Below are 12,578 nucleotides of genomic sequence, written 5' to 3'. Positions count from 1 at the left end.
CACCCTCTCAAAATCTGCTCCAGAGGGTTGGGGGACCTCTAGGAAAGATTTAGGGGCAGGAGATGTGGGAAGAACATGCAATTGCATGAGGAGAAATCCTTGCACGGATGGAAGCAGAGACTACATTGGATCCCACCCTTTGGAGTGTTGAAGAAACAGTTTGGGGGAGGGCTGTGAAGTATTTGGCGACAGAAAGGGCTTTGTGCTGTGGGCAGCTATGGAGATGAGGCTAAAGTTATACATGGAAAGAACATGAAATAAGACAGAGCAGATACTAGGTTGAAAGGCAAAGAGCTTAGACAAACAAGAGTGAAAGGAAACTGAGGAAAGATGAAAAGACTGCCTGCAGTCAGGACAATGGAAGTGAATTGGTAAAGGAGTTTGAAGGCTGTAGACCAAGGAGGGGATGAGGGATGAGCATTGAATTTCATGTATTTTGATTCCAGACCTGTAAAGAGATGATTACCAGACTTTTCTCTGTGCCATATGTCTGAAAAGAAATTTGGGCTTAATAATAATAATTAATATTATTAGAAAAATTGAATGTTGGACAGAAGGAAATGTGTTTCATGAAATTGAGAGGTGAGAAGGTTCCTATTACTGTATTAATTTGCTTCATCCATCACTCTTCAGTTATTTCATGGCCATCAGTTCCATCATTTTATTTAATTTTTCGATCAAAAAGCCATGGAATATGAAGAGGAATGCAGCAATAATTGAGCAAATGGATTAATTAACAAAATGCTGTTCTGATAGCCATAGCTGCCAAGTTATCCCTTTTTTAAAGGGATTTTCCCTTATGCTGAATAGGCTTCCTCGCGAGAAAAGGGAAAACTTGGCAGCTATGCTTGATAGCTACATTAAGACATTTGCATTAAAGCCCTTCAAAATGACGGAAATTGGCTCAAATACTGTCCATTGTTTATATGTCTCTGTTTTTACATGGCCAATTCATGAATATGTTTACATTCTACTGACTTTGCCCTTGGCAAATGTTGTTCTTGGAGCAGTGAGCTGATTTGCAAATAGAAACCATCTGGCTATGCTTTGTGGATGAATGGGTGTTAAGGAACAACCCCTACCCTTAATTTTAAAAGGCCTTTCAATTTAAAAAACTTTCAAGGTAACAATGCCTTTTTGAAAGGCTGATTCTGGACCTGAACTAAAGTTGGTGGAGCAAAAATTGCACCACCTGGGTAGACTGGTGCTAAGAGATTAGAGATGGGGTTGGAAGAAAGTTACTGATCAGTGTTGGTTTTGGGATCATTCCTGTATTTTCAAGGTTGAGTAGACCTACCAACCAACTGCACTGGTAAAGGCAGGAGGGTTCTGGACAGACAGGATCCTACTTGCAAATGGTTTGTATGAGTTCAGGAGCCACTGTTACAGCTAACAACAATGAGATCTTAAAGAATTTGAGCTTATGGCAACAAATAGATTAAAATAATAGGGTTCAGAGGCTCAGGTCAAGTCTAAAAGCAACAACAAGATTTGAAAGGGCCAGAGATAGGCACCAAGACAGGCCACTGGTTGGGCTCTAAGGTAGGGGCCAGACTTTGGTATAAATTATCCTCATGATTATTCTTTCTTTGGCAGTTTTGATGTCGAGAAAGAAAGAGCAACCAGGCTTTTATTCTTGGTGTACAGCTCATGCACTCAGGTTCCAAGACATCATGGGCCTTGTATTGTGGCCATACTTATTTTCCAGTCCTCTTTATATCAGGCCTAAATGTCAAAACATTGGATTAGACAACAAGATATATAACAGCAATGGGGTTGCTATAAGTTATGAATGCCCTTAGAAAGGACATCAAGCCTACTGGAGGTATTCTTCACAAATGTTCCCTGAATATTTTCATGTGCATATTCTGGTGGATTGTGGAAAGCAGAAATAAAAAATGAATGCTTTTCAAGATTTTAATAAACTTCGCGCGGGTGGCTTACGTGCTTTCAGTTTTGATGCCAAGTTGAAACCTCTACATTCCAAATTCTGTTTAATTACTCTCTTGTATGTGATGGACTCACTAATCCTTCTGTGTTCTGAAACTGTTCACTAGGAGAAAATGCGTTACAAATGCAGCCCTTTGTTCTGTCGAACTGTCAGCTGAAGTGAGGCTGAATACAGCTAGAAGCAGAACATGTGCTAGTTGAGAGCTAATTACTAATGAGAACGAGAAGTTTTTTTAAATAAAGAAACAACAATGAACCTTGCTGCCTGGAAGTGTTAACAAGAGAAAACAAATAATTTCTTACAAGGTGAGAGAAATTGGCTTAATTTGTGGGAAGCAAGGGCCTCTTCTACCCTTATGTAGCAGCATCAGGGTATGTGTAGTCAACATGCAATGTATTTTTCCACCTGGAGGAAAGAAAAAGCCCTGCTGAATCAGATGAAAGGCACAAACCATCCAGCATCCTATTCCCAATTTTCCACACTGGCCAACCAGGTGCCTATGGGAAGCCCCCAAAAGGACATGAGCACAACATCACTCTCTTTGTTCATGTTCCCCAGCAAAACGCTAACCTTTTTAAAACCAACCATGTTGGTGGCCCTCACTCCATCTTGTGGTAGGGAATTCCATATAGTTTATCCACTGTATGAACCGCTAACTGCTTTTGTCAGCTCTGAGTCTTACAACATTCAGTGTCCTTGCCTGGCCCCGAGCTCTATCATCAAGAGAGAGGGAGAAAAAATTTGCCCTCTACATGGGCGTAGGCAGGGGGGCAGGAGGGGGCAATTGCCCCCCCTAGAAGCAAAAGGCTGAGGGGCGCAGGCATGGCAGCCCCAGGCTTCCGCTCCCGGTAAGCGGAGGAGCGCTAAGCAGGAGCGGGGAGCGTAAGCGGGGGAGGCAGCCACAGGCTCGCGTTCCCTGCGTGCCTCTGGAGCTTCGCGCCGGAAGCGGGAGCCTGGGGCCGCCTCCTCGGAAGACCGGGGAGGCGCGGAGGAGGCAGCCACAGGCTTGCATTCCCAGCGCACCTCTGGAGCTTCGCGCCGGGAGCAGGAGCCTGGGGCCGCCTCCTCGGAAGACCGGGGGGGCGCAGAGGAGGCAGCCACAGGCTCACGTTCCCAGCGCACCTCTGGAGCTTCGCGCCGGGAGCAGGAGCCTGGGGCCGGCTCCTCGGAAGACCGGGGGGGCGCAGAGGAGGCAGCCACGGGCTCGCGTTCCCCGCGCACCTCCGGAGCTTCGCGCCGGGAGCGGGAGCCTGGGGCCACCTCCTCGGAAGAGCTGGGCGGCGCAGGCAACATAGCCCCGCCCACATTCCCACTGTGGCCCCTCCCCTCCTGTCGCTTGCCCCGCCCCTTGCCCCCCTAATTTTGATCCTGGGTACGCCCCGGCCCTCTACCTACTTTCTTGAAAATTTTATAGACTTCTATCACGCCCCTCCTTGCCTTTTTTCTGAACTAAAAAGTTCCAAATGTTGCTCGTTTTGGTTACCTTTTCTGAATCTTTTCCAGCTCTACAGTATCTTTGTGAGGTGTGTGTGTGTGGTGTGTGTTGGGGTACAGGACGAGGATTCAATTTTGGGTGGAAGGAGAAGCCAAATAGAGAGCACAGGAAACAGAAATAGGTGTAGGGCCTACTAAGCCAAAGAAGAGTGTGTGTGAGTTAGGCTCTCACAAACACCCATTGTGTGTGTGTGTGTGTGTGTGTGTGTGTGTGTGTGTGTGTGTATTAGCTTGCTCACAGAGGTGAAGAATCACATCTCTCACACAGTATGATGGAAATGGCAACTGAGCAGACTCCAACAGCATCATTATGCAGCATACAGATCTGTGATAATATTTATCTGAGTCACAATTCAGGAGTAGGAAGGGAAGTTCAGAACTGGATGGAAATGGAAAATATCCCAACAGTTTCCTCATCCCCCCCCCCCCCGCCCGCTGCCTAGTGGCATGCTCTTGTGGGAATGCTAAGAGAGTGAGCGCCTGCTCTTGTCAGGACCATTGAGTTTGCTTCCATCTGAGGAAGCAGTACCTGCTTTGAGGCACCTGGATGACACCCTGCAATTCTGACTGGTTCAGACATCGCTTTCTGTTCAGCTTCCCCCCCTCACCTGCTCAAAGGCCTTCCCAACCTCCACTGAGGCTCTGTGCTCTGCAGGAAGGTTTGAGGGGCAGCCAGCATCCCTGCTCCCCCTCCCAAAGTGACTGAAGTCAAGGTGGAAAGGAGAGATCCTTCTTCCTCCAACTTGGGTTTCCACACTTCCATCCCAGTCTGTTTCCTCCTCCCTGTAAACCCAGTCCCCATCCCAACAGTGCTGCAGGCTTCTACACAATTCTGCTTCCAGCAGCCATTTCGAAGGTTTATTGATTTTCAGATTTAGGTCCTGTGTTGCTGCTGTTATATGCAGTCAACCAAATTGGCTCTTGCATTTTTAATTTCTTGCAAGCTGGCGTTGGTCTTTAGGTGCTGTCTTTCAACATGAGTGAGCCTGCTTGTTCAGAAAATAGAAGGGAAAATTGAACGAGGCATGTCAATGTCTCACAAGCATTTATCTAATGCTAGTGTGAATTCCAGTGTGTGATTTTTACTTGACATGGTAAAGTTTATATAACGATTGAAACACAGGACATGAAAATGATGTGCTGTGAAATCACAGGGCACTAAGCAAAAACACTGTTCCGGAAACAAATTGCTTCAGCCACCAGAATCGGGGCTGGGATGCTTAAGAATGTTTGCCTAATCATTTTCATCAGTTTCGTAAATTGCTTTGGCGGGTTTGTTGAGGTTTTCCTGCAGCTGTGAATTAGGCTTTAGAGGGCTGGGGAGAGAAATGCAGCAACCGGATGTTGTTGTTTAGTCGTTTAGTCGTGTCCGACTCTTCGTGACCCCATGGACCATAGCACGCCAGGCACTCCTGTCTTGCACTGCCTCCCGCAGTTTGGTCAAACTCATGTTCGTAGCTTCGAGAACACTGTCCAACCATCTTGTCCTCTGTCGTCCCCTTCTCCTAGTGCCCTCAATCTTTCCCAACATCAGGGTCTTTTCCAAGGATTCTTCTCTTCTCATGAGGTGGCCAAAGTATTGGAGCCTCAGCTTCACGATCTGTCCTTCCAGGGAGCACTCAGGGCTGATTTCCTTAAGAATGGATAGGTTTGATCTTCTAGCAGTCCATGGGACTCTCAAGAGTCTCCTCCAGCACCATAATTCAAAAGCATCAATTCTTCGGCGATCAGCCTTCTTTATGGTCCAGCTCTCACTTCCATACATCACTACTGGGAAAACCATAGCTTTAACTATACGGACCTTTGTCGGCAAAGTGATGTCTCTGCTTTTTAAGATGCTGTCTAGGTTTGTCATTGCTTTTCTCCCAAGAAGCAGGCCATCAAGGTTGTGTCATCTGCATATCTGAGGTTGTTGATATTTCTTCCGGCAATCTTAATTCCGGCTTGGGATTCATCTAGTCCAGCCTTTCGCATGATGAATTCTGCATATAAGTTAAATAAGCAGCAACAGCAAGACAACAGCAACCGGATATAATGTTGCTTTGTCACTAAAGCACTCATAGCTGCCCATGAATGCAGCTTGGAAAAAGAACAAGAAAGAAGGCAATGACACCATATCTGGTTTGAGGAGAATATAGATAGCTATATTAGCGCCATGTAATTCAGGAAAACTGGAGTGCAACAATGACTCCCAGACTGATAATGGTACCTTTTAGAGCACTGATCATATTGCAGGGTTTTGTTAGCCAACTCAAGTCATGGGAGTGGAGGAAGACCACAGTGCTTCAGGCAATGGAGGCAGGGCTGGCAGGACTATTAGGTAGAGTGAGGCAGCCACATCAAGTGTGGATGCCGAGGGGTGGGGAGTAATGGCAAGGTGTTTGAGAATGGAGCTGTGTGTGCCAGGCAGTCACCAAGCTATGGAGGATGTCCCCTCTTCAGTATCAAAGTTAGAGTCATCTGCTGGTCCAGTTGGCCTTAAATGGGGAGCAGGTTCCTGCCTTGACTTTATATCAGGCAGCGAAATGTCTTAGGCTGGCTCTGGTTATAGGCGAGTTCATACACACTAGTTCATTACTTGATGGGGTGGGGCTGAGCCAAGGGTGGGGTGGGGGGCCTGACTGATTCATTTGCAGGGTTGGTTCATGCAAGGTGTGCCTGTGTGAAACAAAATGCGCAGTGTGTTGGGACCATTCCAGTCAAACTCATCCAACTACCCAGGGTTAGATACTGAAGTAAAATATGTCAATGCTCTCAAATATTTAGGCAATATTTTCAGTTGAAGTCAGACAGGCCCATCCTGACTGAACTTCTGGTGCCTACCAAAGGCGGCTGCTTCTATTTCAGTTACAGCAGTTGAAGTTTAATTTTATATTCATATTTTTTGCATCTTTGTAAATGGCTTAGAGACTATTGCAGTTAAGTGGTATATAAATGGTTTAAATTAAAAACAACAACAATATTCACACATTCAGAGAATATCTGGTGCCTATTTGCAAAAATACAAATATCAGAAGTGACTTTTGAAAGAACCCTTCAGAACAAATTCATTTTAATCGATTATTCTTCAATCCACTTTGTGTGTTTTCTGGGCGATGAGAATTCATTCCCTGGGTTAGCCCAATTGTGGCAGAAAAATGTTTGTTGTTTTAAGGGATTAGGCTATCCCATTGTTTTAATAGTAAAGGTCTCTCCTTTAATTTAACCTGTCATCTGTAGTTGCTTTGCATCTTCTTTCCAACTGTGTTTCACTGACATAAGATGAACAGTTCTTCTTCATCTCCAATTCTGTTTTTGGCAGCAGTGTAAATACGTATTGATTAAAGTCATGGCTTTCTCTTTAAAGTCAATAACCTTTGAATAACATTAGCTGGAAACTGTAACAAATGTGTCTGATGATGATGGATTGTATTTTGAGGTGAAGCGTTTTCTGTGCTGGAAGAGGAACCTTTTGCAGAAATCGCCATAAGTAAATTTGGGACAGTTGTGAATCTGGGGCCAGCAACTGGTTTCAGATCAAAGTGCTCTTGATGCCCCCTGGCAGCAGTGGCCCCCAGGCCTAACTAGCTCCAGGCAGCATGAAGGGATCCTGTGGAGGTGTGGGTAGCCTAGTGGCAGCCCAGCAGAACACAAAACAATACCCATGTAAATGAATTTGCTGATGCAGCAGCCATTAAGTCCCTCACAACACAAGTTACATTGTGCATACAGTGAAATGGCTGCCACACCCAGAAAGTCCAGTTGTACTGGATTGGCCTTCCATTCAGTGTTGCTGTTAGGAAGACAGCCTAGTGGGCAATAGGGCAGCAGCAATGGTCTGGCCAAAAGGCCTGTGCACCTGGATTGCCATTTTAAATTACCCACAATGCAGTCTCTGTGACATATATGTAGGAGGCATTGCATTGTGGGGGAAATAAAATGCCAGTTGTGCCAGAAAATCTAACTACTCTATGCTACAATTCAAAGGATGTCCACAGGCCCAGTGTCAGCAGTAGACATTCCATGGGCTGCAGCATTTGCCAGCGTACACCATGTATTGGTGTTGGCCCTACTAAACTTAATGCACTGGAGATCGAAAAGGGAATCAAATTCAACCTCCAGCTGGTGTTGTGTAGCTTCCACTCATTTGGGTGGAAGGACCGTAGCTCAGAGGTAGAACATCTGCTTGGTATGCAGAAGTTGTCAGTTATGATAGGGTTGGGGGAGGCCCCAGTTTGAGCTCCTGGGGAGCTACTGCCAGGTCAGTGTACACATACCATAGCATAGCTGCCAAGTTATCCCTTTTTAAAGGGATTTTCCCTTATGCTGAATAGGCTTCCTCGCGAGAAAAGGGAAAACTTGGCAGCTATGTACCATAGTGATGAAGAGAGAGTCAGTTTCTTACATTTCATTTCAGTAGTGCTCATCATGCAGGACAAAGCTTACCACTACATTGTGGCCAATTTCTTGAAAGCCCCCCCCCCCATTTTAGAATCTGAAGTGATGGTGGCTGATAAACAGGACTGTATGCAATAGACCAGGTATCCCCAACCTTTGGCCCTCCAGATGTTTTGGAATACAATTCCCCATCATCCCTGACGACTGGTCCTGTTAGCTAGGGATCATGGGAGTTGTAGGCCAAAACATCTGGAGGGCCGCAGGTTGGGGGTGCCTGCAATAGACCACTGAGCAATTCTATGAGCCTTAGATTTCAAATCCCCCTGAAGCTCATGGTTGTGTGTGTGTGTGTGTGTGTGTGTGTGTGTGTGTGTGTGTGTAGGGGGGGATATTACAGATTTGTGAAGCCTCCTGAGAAGTATGACTATAATAATGTTGAAACCCCTTTTGTATCCCTCAGAACTGGCAAACTCATTCTAAATTTTGTTTCAGGAAGATATTGGTAACCTCCCTAGAGCAGCCAATCAAAATGCATCCTGGCAGTCAGAGAACCAGTAATGGTTAGAGTACTGGACCTGGGCTAAGAAGATCTGGATTCAAATCCCTGCTCAGCCACAGACCTTAGCCTATCAGGGCCAGCCATGGGCGGAATCTGGAAAGAGTCGGAACTGAAGGGAAAAGGCAGGACTGGGAAACAAGTAGAGGTCACAACAAAGCACCACCAGCGTCAGACAGCAAATGCTAACACTCACATACACCTCCTTCCTCAACCTCAGCTGGAAAAGGAAGCCATGTAGATCCTTTCCAGCCCAGCAGGAGCCAATGTTCAATGATCTGGAAGGTTGTGAGGATGAAGGGAAACCGCAGCGAGGAGCTCTTTAGAGAAAGGTCAGGATTAAAAAAAAGCATGTGAGATACTTTATTATATACATTTTCCCTTCCTTGGTTCACCTCTGCCTGAGTGACACTGCATCCCTCCCCACTGGCCATTGCTGCATATACTCTTCTAGTCAAAACTTCTCTCCTATTAACCGTCATGTGAGTGGATGCTTTCTTGCTCCTCTTGACAAAGGATATGGAATTTGCATCTAGGAACCATTTTAAACACTCCCTTTACATTCATTTCTGTACTTTTATGTTTAATTGTTTTTTCCAGTTCTGTTGGTTCACATATGCAGAGTTGAAAGTTAACCCTGAGAAAGAAATGGAGCATTGTGTCTGTTCCTTCCCTTCCCCATCCTTTAATTTGCCAAAGATCATTTGTTTCATTAGTTTACTCCATAAAGCAACTACGTTAAGTTACCACAATAGAAGTCGAATAAATTATATTTACTGAAAATAACTATGCAATTAATTTTCAAATGATTTGCCTGCAGTGTTCTCCCACATATAATAGAATTATTCAAATGCCTGCAAACATTTTACATGGCAGTACTGGAGTGAATTAGATCAATCAAAAATTAATTGCTTCCAAGGCATCAGCATAGTCTTCTGGGATTTGCAAAACTCCAATAAGTCACAATAAAGTCATAATAATTGATGTAGCATGGAATGTTACAAGTGCCACTTCCTCATAATGGAGATTTTATTAGCTAAGCACACTGGGTAGAAAAATGAAATAAAAATATAAACAAAAATAAGTTAAATATCAGGAAGAGGCCATTAATATTAATTTTATTGTGTGGTAACATGTTTAGTCATATTGACACTTTGCTTTAGCTAACCTGTCACTTTTTGGCTGATTCACATGAATCTTTACATGGTCAGAAATCTCTGGGTGACGGTAGCACATATTCAAATAACTGGCAGAGCTTTATAGCCTTGGCTGTGTAGTCTGAAGGAAGCCTCTCTCCCCTGAATGTTGCATCTGGCCATTGAAAGGGCTGGTGACATTTCCTGTGCAGCTAGGCAGTGGGTATTGCGTTGGGAAAAAGCTGCTCAGGGCTTCCATCCTGACCCTCTGAGAAGTCGGTGCTTCAGAAGACATCAGAGCCAACTAACAGATGTGTTCAGGGAAAGAAGATGTAGATGATGGACATGGGAAGGATTTGGAATGGCCTCATCTCCTCAGGTCTTCTGTTGTACCTGTGGATCTCTGGCCCAGCACCATGAGCTTCATCCGTCTACTTCATCTCCACTGTGAAGGAATTTTAAAAGAGCAGCTCTTGTCTGCCAAATACATGGAAGTGGTGCCTCACATCATTCCAAAGAAACATTACAGCAAACATGGTAAGAAAAGGCTGTCAGAAATGCTTCCTTCATGACATGGGCTGCCTTATCACAAGCCAGCTTATTCATCTGTTACACGCTGTGCTATTTTCTAGTTCTTCTGTGGACTCAAAGACTGAGGAACCATAGCCATCCCCATCAGCATATGGATAGGTCATAGGAGCCAACTCCTAGGGCCTTAAGTCCTTTTGCTGCCCCTAAAATATTTGAGGGGGTGGGTCCCCCAAAGTTGATGGGCATTGCTGATAAAATGGTGTGTGTGTGTGTGTGTGTGTGTGTGTGTGTGTGTGTGTGTGTGTGTGTGTCTTGGGATCAATTATACAGGGTGGGGCTTCCCTGCCCCCTCCAATATTTTATTCAGGTTGACACCCTGGGATGGGTAAAGCCGGGTGGAGTTGCCACTGCAGGGGGATGGGATAGTTATTCAACCCTAAAGGAGCTTCTTTTCCAAACTAGGAAACCAAATACCAGGTTCCTTTCCTAGATCTCAGGAACAGCTTATTTCTTCTCATCAATGGGTCACACCTTTTCTGGCCCTCGACATGCTCCACCTAATCGTAGCCCACAGCTAACAGAATCATTGAGCTGAAGTGACATTTTGAGCCAAATATAAAAGAGCGGTGAGCAGATAGCTGATTGTTTTGTCACCTGTATGCTCCAATGGAGTTAGGTGGCTTGTCTATCACTGCAGGCAAATACATGCATATTTGTGTGTATCTATATTTATATGATCTATAGCTATAGCTATATGAACACACACACACATATGCAGTTCCTTCAACTTTTGAAATAGTTTCTTTCTATCTGCTTGGAGCTGCTTGTTGAAAAGATAGAATAGTTTTAGTTTTAAAGTTATCCAATGCTAACAACAACAATAACAACTCAGAAGCCATGACTTGTCATACATGTGTTAACACCACATGTTCATTAATTAATTGGCTTACGACTTTGTATCCATTTGTACTTGTTCTGTTAATTAGTCTTGCAATGATTTTGGTTGCAGTAGTAAAAAATAAAATGAAATAAAAATAAAACCCAGCTATCTTATTGCTGGAAATTGATCTAAAAATATCTTCCAGGGACATCTCTTGTTTTCCTTCTAAATTATTGCAGATCATTGCTTCCCATTTCCCTCCATTCATCTACCCATCCATTCTTTCAGACATGAATATCCTTCCTGATCCTGCACTGGAGACGTCTTAAAATCATATTTAAAATCATAACAACTACAGTAATGAAACCAGTCATGGCAAAATTATAAACAAATAAAACATTAAAAATAGCTGCAATTAAAGAAACAGCTTCACTGATCTCAGCTTCCAAATGCCTTTCTATAGCAGGCAGAATGATAAATTATGAGAACCCCTCATCTGAATCTGGCACTCGGTGCAAGGAACAAACAATTGGTTGTGATGCAGATAACCTTAACAAAAATGTTGAACAGCAGTTTATAAGTATACTATTTCCCAGACTCTACCCCAAAGTGGCCTGTGTGGGACATTGGGCCACCAGTTTTGTTCAGCTTCCTACATGTTTGCTGTGCAACTTGTAATATGGTGTCATTTCAATGCCCCTTCTGAACCAACCTATTGCTTATTGCTTCTGCACATTAAAATATGTGCTTCAGCTCTGAGGGATAGTAAAGGGAATGTTAGCAGGAAAGCTCCCCACCAAACTTTCCAATACTACTCACTCATCCCCTGAGTTCAGCACTGGACAGCTGCTCATCAAGTCTTCTAGGAAGAGGATGGCCTTGGATTGGCTGGTGTGATGGTTGTTGTCCACACCAATAGGTGCTTGTAGAACTAAAACAAATTCCACATAGCAATGGTAACTCTAACAGCAGTAGCTACACAATTTATTTATTTATTTATTTATTTATTTATTTATTTATTTATTTGCAGGAGGACGGGAGTGGAGAATTAATATGTCTTACATATAACATGTAGTGCTGGCAGTGCTTGAAAATACAAATGAAGGTCTTCTGTATCAAATACCCAGATCTGTTGTGTCAAAATCACATACCCAGAGCAACAACAACAACAAAGTTACATGGAATTCCACCCCCCAAAAAATTCAAAATCTACAATTGTATCTACAACATGGGGATGGATTTTTAAGAACAACAATGATAATGTAAGAATTTTACATTAAAAGGACCTTCAAGCTTACTCTTATACATATTGTTAGTAGGTCAGCCATGTTTATGAAGCCTGTTCAAAATTAAGAGTGGGAGGGATTCTTTGAAAGCAGAGACACAGTATATACTTTTATACCGAAGAAAATCTTCAATAAAAATAATAAGAAATAAATAAATAGCTAGAGATAAAGATAGAAAAATAGATAGGGTTAGATATAGTTTTAATTTTAGCAATATGAACATATTGTTTTCATTTGCATTTTAATACAGAATGACTTAAGTAATATATATATATATATATGCTTCTATGTTGTTATTCAATAAGTATTTCTAGGGGGCTTACAAAAGAATAGAATACAATGGTGATATAATCATAAAAACATTGAA

The 12,578-nt window shown here is 43.5% G+C and overlaps 1 long non-coding RNA gene across 1 annotated transcript; it reads left to right on the top strand.

Annotated features, from left to right (window-relative positions):
• The first annotated feature begins 8,314 nt into the window (after positions 1–8,314).
• LOC148686916 (uncharacterized) lies at positions 8,315–12,222 on the top strand. Its single transcript, XR_015948223.1, has 2 exons — positions 8,315–8,710; positions 11,956–12,222. It is a non-coding gene; the product is annotated as an uncharacterized LOC148686916 (long non-coding RNA).
• Positions 12,223–12,578: the final 356 nt, after the last annotated feature.

This window comes from Zootoca vivipara, chromosome 2, assembly GCF_965207765.1.
Source record: "Zootoca vivipara chromosome 2, rZooViv2.hap1.1, whole genome shotgun sequence".
NCBI classification, from domain to species: domain Eukaryota; kingdom Metazoa; phylum Chordata; class Lepidosauria; order Squamata; family Lacertidae; genus Zootoca; species Zootoca vivipara.
Note: the sequence above shows the minus strand (reverse complement) of the source record. Positions and strands in the feature narration are given on the sequence as shown.